This window comes from Clarias gariepinus, chromosome 11 (genome assembly GCF_024256425.1).
Source record: "Clarias gariepinus isolate MV-2021 ecotype Netherlands chromosome 11, CGAR_prim_01v2, whole genome shotgun sequence".
Classification (NCBI taxonomy): Eukaryota; Metazoa; Chordata; class Actinopteri; order Siluriformes; family Clariidae; genus Clarias; species Clarias gariepinus.
In genome coordinates, this window is record NC_071110.1 from 11,095,733 (window position 1) to 11,103,165 (window position 7,433).

Genomic DNA, 7,433 nt, shown 5'->3' on the forward strand with positions numbered 1-7,433 from the left:
ATTAATTAAGGTGCAAACAATTAAACATCAAACAATTAAACATCAATTAAACAATATCAATTTAAAATCCTGCAGAACATTTTTAATTTTAGAGCCACAAGATTTACCATCAACAATCTACAATGCATTCAAATACTTGCATGTCTTTAGCCCAAACATGCACTAAGCTACACTTACCTAATAGCTTAACACACACTAGGAAATGGGGGCACAGAAACAGACAGAGGATACCCAGTGGCTAGGTGAGGCAGCCCTCCAAGACTAAGCGAGGCGGCACTAACAAACTAGTCGGTACTCCAAAGCTAGGAGGGGCAGCACTCTAAAGCTAGGCGCACTGGGACACTAGGGGGAGAGGAAACACAGGACAGCTAGAGACACAAAGGGGCTATGGCTATGTAAGGTTTTATAATGTAGTAAGACAATGTAATCTAATAAGAAGATTCCTGTGCTCTGAGAACAGACCCCTCACTGTGCTTCCTCATGCCTTCTGTGGTAACACCTTCTATATCCTGTATCCAGACGAGAATACATCCAAATGGCTCCTGTCTGCTAGAATCCTTTTGTTTAATCAGGAGAATGCAAATGCATCTCCTCTCACCTGTCTGTCTCCGGGTCTCTCTATGACTGACATGTTAATGACTGGTTCTTTTGATGTTCGGGACGTAGCACCGTTTAAATGTGCTCTCTTTGCTGAGAATAAACAGAGATCTTCAGACATCATGCCTGCGTGTGTGTGTGCGTTTGTCTCTCCCGGTCGATCGGGCCTGGACCGGTAAGTGTATCAAGGTGCGGCGGACACAACAAGCTAAAACTCTTCTTCTCTTAGCTTAAAACTTAGCTCGGACACACTTCATCTTCATTTAAAACCTAACAGGCTAGAAGCATGCTAGTTACTGTAACTCAACATAGATCTTAGCTAAACACACACCTAACTACTTACCTGACTCTAGCTAAACACACAAGAACACAGGAGGACAACAACCACAGTACTTACATACAAGACAGGACTGAATCAGCTCCACTAACACAGACCCACAAAACATACATAGTAACATTGCCAATAAGAGAGCCCAAATCAGCACAACTAAAATCAAAATAAACTAAACAAAGAACAGAAATAAACTAAAACTAAATGCCCACACAAGTGACAGTGGTGATACAGTACCCAGTTTCCCAGTCTAAACAGTTTTTTATAGATTGATTGATGGCTACCTCGGTTCAGGTGTGCACCCGCATCACCTGACCGAGGTGCCTGCTGGGAAACTGAGTTGGCCAACAAAAACTACAAAATAAAAACAGTGACCTCTAGTGGCGGACCCTTACACATTTAAATCAATACTGTATTTATTTATATCCACATCCTCTCATCAATGAATAGTACCTTAAAAAGAAGGTTAATGTGATAATGTAGCTCATTCACTTTCCTCATAAGACCTACATGTTACACTTTCTAGCCTAAAGTATTGTATATGTCCTTCCAGTGCACAACATGTAGTATTGCTGTACATTGCCACACCTCAACTTTTTCTTACAAGCCTAAGTATGGTGTGTTGGTGTGGAATTTAATACATTTACTTTTGGTTTTGATGGCATTAAAATCATGTTACAATCAATAATTTTTTTTCATTAACTCTTATTTCAAATAAAGTGTTGTCTTTGTTTTTGGATTAATGATCCAACATTAGTCTTGCATTTTATCAAGGTACTTTATAAAGTTCCTACATTTTTCGCTAAAGAAAGACAAATGTTATTTTTGGAGTTGGAGTTAGTTGATTAATTTTTAAAACTCATTCTTAAGTATTCATTATCACATCCGCTACGATCCTCTACATTTCTCAATTTGACACAACTGATCCCAAATTATGAAGTAGTAAAATGTATTTTATAAGTACAATCTAATGCACAATTAATTTAATCTTTGCCATGTATTCAGTTGGCTTCACTGAAAAACAAAGGAAAACATCTTAATTAGCTCATAATATGTGTTTTTTTTTATTAATTGTTACAGTTGACTTGGCTGTGAACAAGCTAACTCTCTGAGGTGAAGGTAAACTTAATGTTAAATTTGAATTATGTAGTATTTAATTTTGTTGGTTGCAACATCTACCTCTAGGTTTTTTGTTTTGTTTTTTGACTACAAGCAGATAATTTTGTCTAAAGAACTCTAGTGGTATTGAAATAGCTTGCAGTACTGCCGGTAAGTTAGCCATAATGTTGTTATATTTTTTAAGTAAACTTTTTCAACATTTTCACTGACGTGAAAACATAATGTTATTTTGCTAAGCATTTGGCTTTTAGGTAGTTGTTAGAATTGATTCCAAATCACCCCACAAGGAGTAATTATTTATTATAAGCTTAATAAAGATCAGACACCTAGGCTGTTTGTGTTTGTTTTCACTACAAGCATACAGATTGAGAGGAAATGAAAGTCACACCAAATGTGAGTCTGTTATAGCCTCCAAATCTAAATTTATATAAGGTTCAACTAAAGAATACTGTTCATACTGAGAAACAGGTCGGGGAAGAACAAAACCGCAATCAAGAAAATGTCACCCTGAACTCCTCAGATGTATAATGAGATAAAACGGTAAGTCACTCTGAATAAGGTGTCTTCCAAATGGTGTATTGTAAATGTATGTCTGCTGTAAACTTGCAGAAGGGTCTAATTTGCATAAAACACATACAGAGGACTGAATGTTCTTTGAGACAATTACACATAATCCTCACAAGCTCACACACCAATTTTTTTGGCAAAATTAATTATGTCTTATCATTATTCAACAGATAACTCTTGATATATTGTATTAACCTGCCTGGCCAAAAAAGTCACACACTCTTATATTCGCTGTGGTTATGGCATGCTTATTTAATGTCACAAGCTTATTTAATGTCACAATGTTGATTTCCATCCAGATTCACATAAAGTTCTCTCCAAGATCTTGTATTAATGATGGGAGAGTCAGAACCCTGCATGAAGTCTTTTTCAGCACATCCCAAAGATTCTCAGTCATGTTAAGGTCTGGACTCTATGGTGGCCAAATCATGTGTGAAATCATGCCTCATGCTCCCTAAATCCAGATATGTAATCTTGGTATATGCCCATGCCACTAGGAGAGAAAAAAACTCCATTGATGGAAAAATCTTATCATTCAGTATATTCAGATAGTCAGCTGACCTAATTTTTTTATGTACATCACTTTGGTGAATCATTACCCTGCCCCTACAGGCTTGCGTAGTAGGCACTATACCTGATGGATGCATCACTCCATCTGCCTCTCCTCATACCCTAATATGCCCATCACTCTGCAACAGTCTCCACAGTCCATTCTTTATGTTCAGGAGCGAATTAATGACTTTTTAAATAGGTTAAATAACTTGTTGCCAGCTGAGTCCTAATAATCCCAGTAATTATTATTAAATGAAAGGATTATACTTATTGGCTTAGTTAATCCCAGGTGATGAAAATTACAACAACAAAAAAACTACTTAGTGAAAAAACACACTTTTTTTATTCAGTGTGAACTTGCCACTATGGAACATTATTAAAATAAGAGAGGTTTCTGAACTAAAGATGAAATAGAATCTAACACTTCATTGACTAACATATTATACACAGCCAAATATAGCCAGTCGCATTGACCAGGCAGAACAATAAATACAGAGGGAAATAGACTCATCAAGACCACTGTGGATTTATTTTAGTCTTGATGAGTCTATTTTCCTCTGTATTTATTGTCTGTTTTTCCATAGCAACCTCTTGTTAGCTTAGTTAAAAGCTAAAAACAACAATTTATGGTGTTTGTAACTTTGCTTAACCAATTTAATCTAATGCTACAATGAGTAAATAAAGAAAACTAATAACCTTCCATTTTATGAACATGATCGTGTACACAGCTCTGCCTGGTCAATGCGACTGGCTATATTTGGCTGTGTATAATATGTTAGTCAATGAAGTGTTAGATTCTGTTTCATCTTTAGTTCAGAAACCTCTCTTATTTTAATAATGTTCCATAGTGGCAAGTTCACACTGAATAAAAAAAGTGTGTTTTTTCACTAAGTAGTTTTTTTTTGTTGTAATATTTGGAATAAAAGCAACAATAATTTAAATAATTCACTCAGCTTGACCCAAAATGACAAAAAATATTTTAGTTTGTGCACATTAACATTACATATCTGTGCTGATTAAAATTTGCAGCAGTCTGTCTGTAACATGCACATTGGCTGATAGATTCAACATTGAAATTAGCACATGCATTATACAAACTGTTATTTATATATTGTGTATTTTTGTTTTACAGTTATTTAATTTTAATTAAAATTTTTATTTTTTTGCTTTCTTAGTTAAATTTACCTTCTATTTATTTTTTATATTTATTTCCTTTACATAGTCTTTTATTTTAAGGTCACGAGCAGTTGTCTAAGCATTTCACTGCACGTCATACTGTGTATGACTGTGTATGTGACAAATAAAATTTGAATTTGAATTTATTTACATTGCTAGCTGAATATTGTTTTGAATATGGAACAAAAATGGAACAGAAAAAGATAATTGGATTAACACCATATATGTCTATGTCTGTAATTCTTTCACAGTTATGGAGATCAGTAAAAAGTATATTTAAAGTCAAATAATGAGGAACTTGCTAAAGAACATTTAATTTAAGGTTGCAGGTTACCCTTTTGGTACAAATTACAAGTAAGCCTACTTTTATATGTATATTTTGCCTTGTGTGCATACCTAAAATGAGATTGTTTCTTGCATTATACAGTCATTAAAAGAGTATACAGTGTGGTCCAAAAGTATTGAGACAAAAGTGAAATTCGGTGTTAAGGGCATTTTGATTTTTTTTTAAATAAGGATGATCAACATAATAAGAATAATTTGTTATTTTATAAAATTAATTTATTATATAACTGTCAGTATTTAGTGTGAAGTCCATTATTTTTTAAAACCTGTTTGACCCAGCTGGACATAGAGTCATAGAGACATCTAAACAGTAGTACTCTGGTGTTACTCAATTCGCGCCCCCTTAAATGCTTCCTGAAGATAATGTAGTATGACCATCTTGACTGCTACTGCCTTCTTCAACATTGTTCAGCAGTTTTCTATTAGTTTAGGTCTGGAAATGATTCACTTAATCAGTTATCAGTTTTCCACCAGATTTTCAGTTAATTTAGCACAAGTCTTCAGCCAGATATTTGTGAAATTAACTATTTTGTCGAAAGGGAGAGCTATGTTGTCTTAATACTTTTTTTTTCTTACCATGGTATAACTATAACCCTGCCCGGTATAGCAGTATGATGATAAGTGAGTAAGTGAGTGAGTGTATAACTATATAAATATGTTTGGGTATAACTATATAAATATATTTGTACACTAAAAAAAAAGAACTTGGCTACCTGTTACATGTACTAAAATGTAATATGTGTTTTGTACATAATAATTTCTTTCCAAGATGAACATGAATAAATTATGTTTTATTTGCATAAAATTTAACAACTTAACATGTATTAGATTTACGTTAGGATACACAAAGATAACGTTAAGATAAACAAAAGAGATCTTGTCACTATGAAAACCGGAAATATCAAAGCAAACATCGCGAGAAGATATCGTGAGAACACAGTTTGTTAAGAAGACAAACGTTTGGGGGGCGTGTGGAAAAGGTAAGCAGGAATTAATTCCCATCTTTCTAAATAGAAAAATACTGAACATAAATGTCACCTGTTGTTTAGTGATGTTTAGTCATGTTATTTTGGTTTAAGCTATTTCTTGTATTTTTAATCACACTTAAAATACCGACGGTTATATGCGCGTGCTTAATCTGCGGTTCGGTTCGGTTCTGGTTTCGGTCTGTTCTCATGATTTGTGAAGCGAGAGGAACAAAGTATAAATATTGTTCATTTGCTAAATTAAGTATCATAAATTTTAATTCTATCTCTGTATTTTTTCACAGGAGTTTGTGACTGAAAAGTGTCCTGTCTGCATCTGACTTCTGGAGTTACCTGACCAACCGTCTCTAACGGTAGTATTTAAAAGTCATAACGTACAGTTATAAAGTACAAAACGTTTCTGTTGGTGTTTAATTTTTTTTCTATGATTAATACTTATTTGTGGTGTTTTATGTTTTGTACATCTTTTCAAATTGAGACCTCATTTGTAACTTGCCGCTGGTGTAAAATAAAAATCTCTGTTTGTCTTATGTTTCCTTCCTTTACAGAATTCTGTTGACCAGGGCTTGAAATTTAAATTTACTTGAGTTGGATCAACTTAATTTACAACTGAAAAATTTGTTGTGCCAACGCTATTCATTTATGTAAACAGTATTAAATTATGTTGGACGCAGCTGTAGTAAATAAGTTAAATGAACCTAATAAAATTAATTTGACTGAACCTAAGAACATTAAGTTGGGCCAACAAAATTGCTTAATGCTGAAAGAAAGCCATTAAATCAGGTGGAAATTCTTTCCATAATTTAATCATGTTCATTCAACGAGTAATTTTTTTGAGTGTACACACACACACACACACACAGCATCTTCATCCATAAGAAACACTTTTCTGTCGGGATTTATTTTTCCTTTTTTTTCAAAAGTAAAGTGCCGTTATAAGTGCGAATAATTTAAGTTTTCATTATTTCTTATTTAAGTTCGCTTTGGTTTACGAGTGTTTTGAAATATGAGCCCGCTTCTGGAACGAATTATGTTCATAATCCAAGGTTCCACTGTACTTAAAAGCAGTGATTGCATGCATTGAACACTGCAATAGGAAGTTTTCCTGGAACAGGCACACACTGTCACTGAGACATACACTGAAAGTCTAATGGAAAGTTTGAAGTTGCAAAAACAAAAGCATTTGACAGGGGTAATGAATATTCTATTTTTACCAAGTTCAACTTGGTAACCAATTCAAATGTGTTGCAACACCACTGTAACTATAAGTTGTTTGTATAAAATACCAGTCAAATGTTTGGACACACCTTCTAGTTCAATGTTTTTTTGTTTAATTATTTATTTTCCACATTTTAGAACAATACTGAAGATTTTAAAACCATGAAATAACACCTATGAAATTAGGTAAATAAGTAACAACAACAACAACAAGAGCTGGATTTTATTTTAACACACAAAGCTAAGCTGTTCTGTTCTGCTTTTAAAAACTATTCTGAAAATAAAAAAAGGCCTATTTTGTTTGCTTTATTCATTTAATTTAGTTCCAAATTTTCCATAGATAGTCCTTCTTTAGATTCTAGGGAGGCCTGGCATGCTATGGTCCATGAAGTAATGAAAAAAAAAAAAAACTAAACACACACAATCCTAATGAAACAAATCCTTATCCTAATCCAAATTCAAATCCTGTTTTAAGCACTCCTCTACTGTACAAAGGTATTTTATTTGTTTTCTGCAAGTTAGTTTCAAAACAGTATTTGACA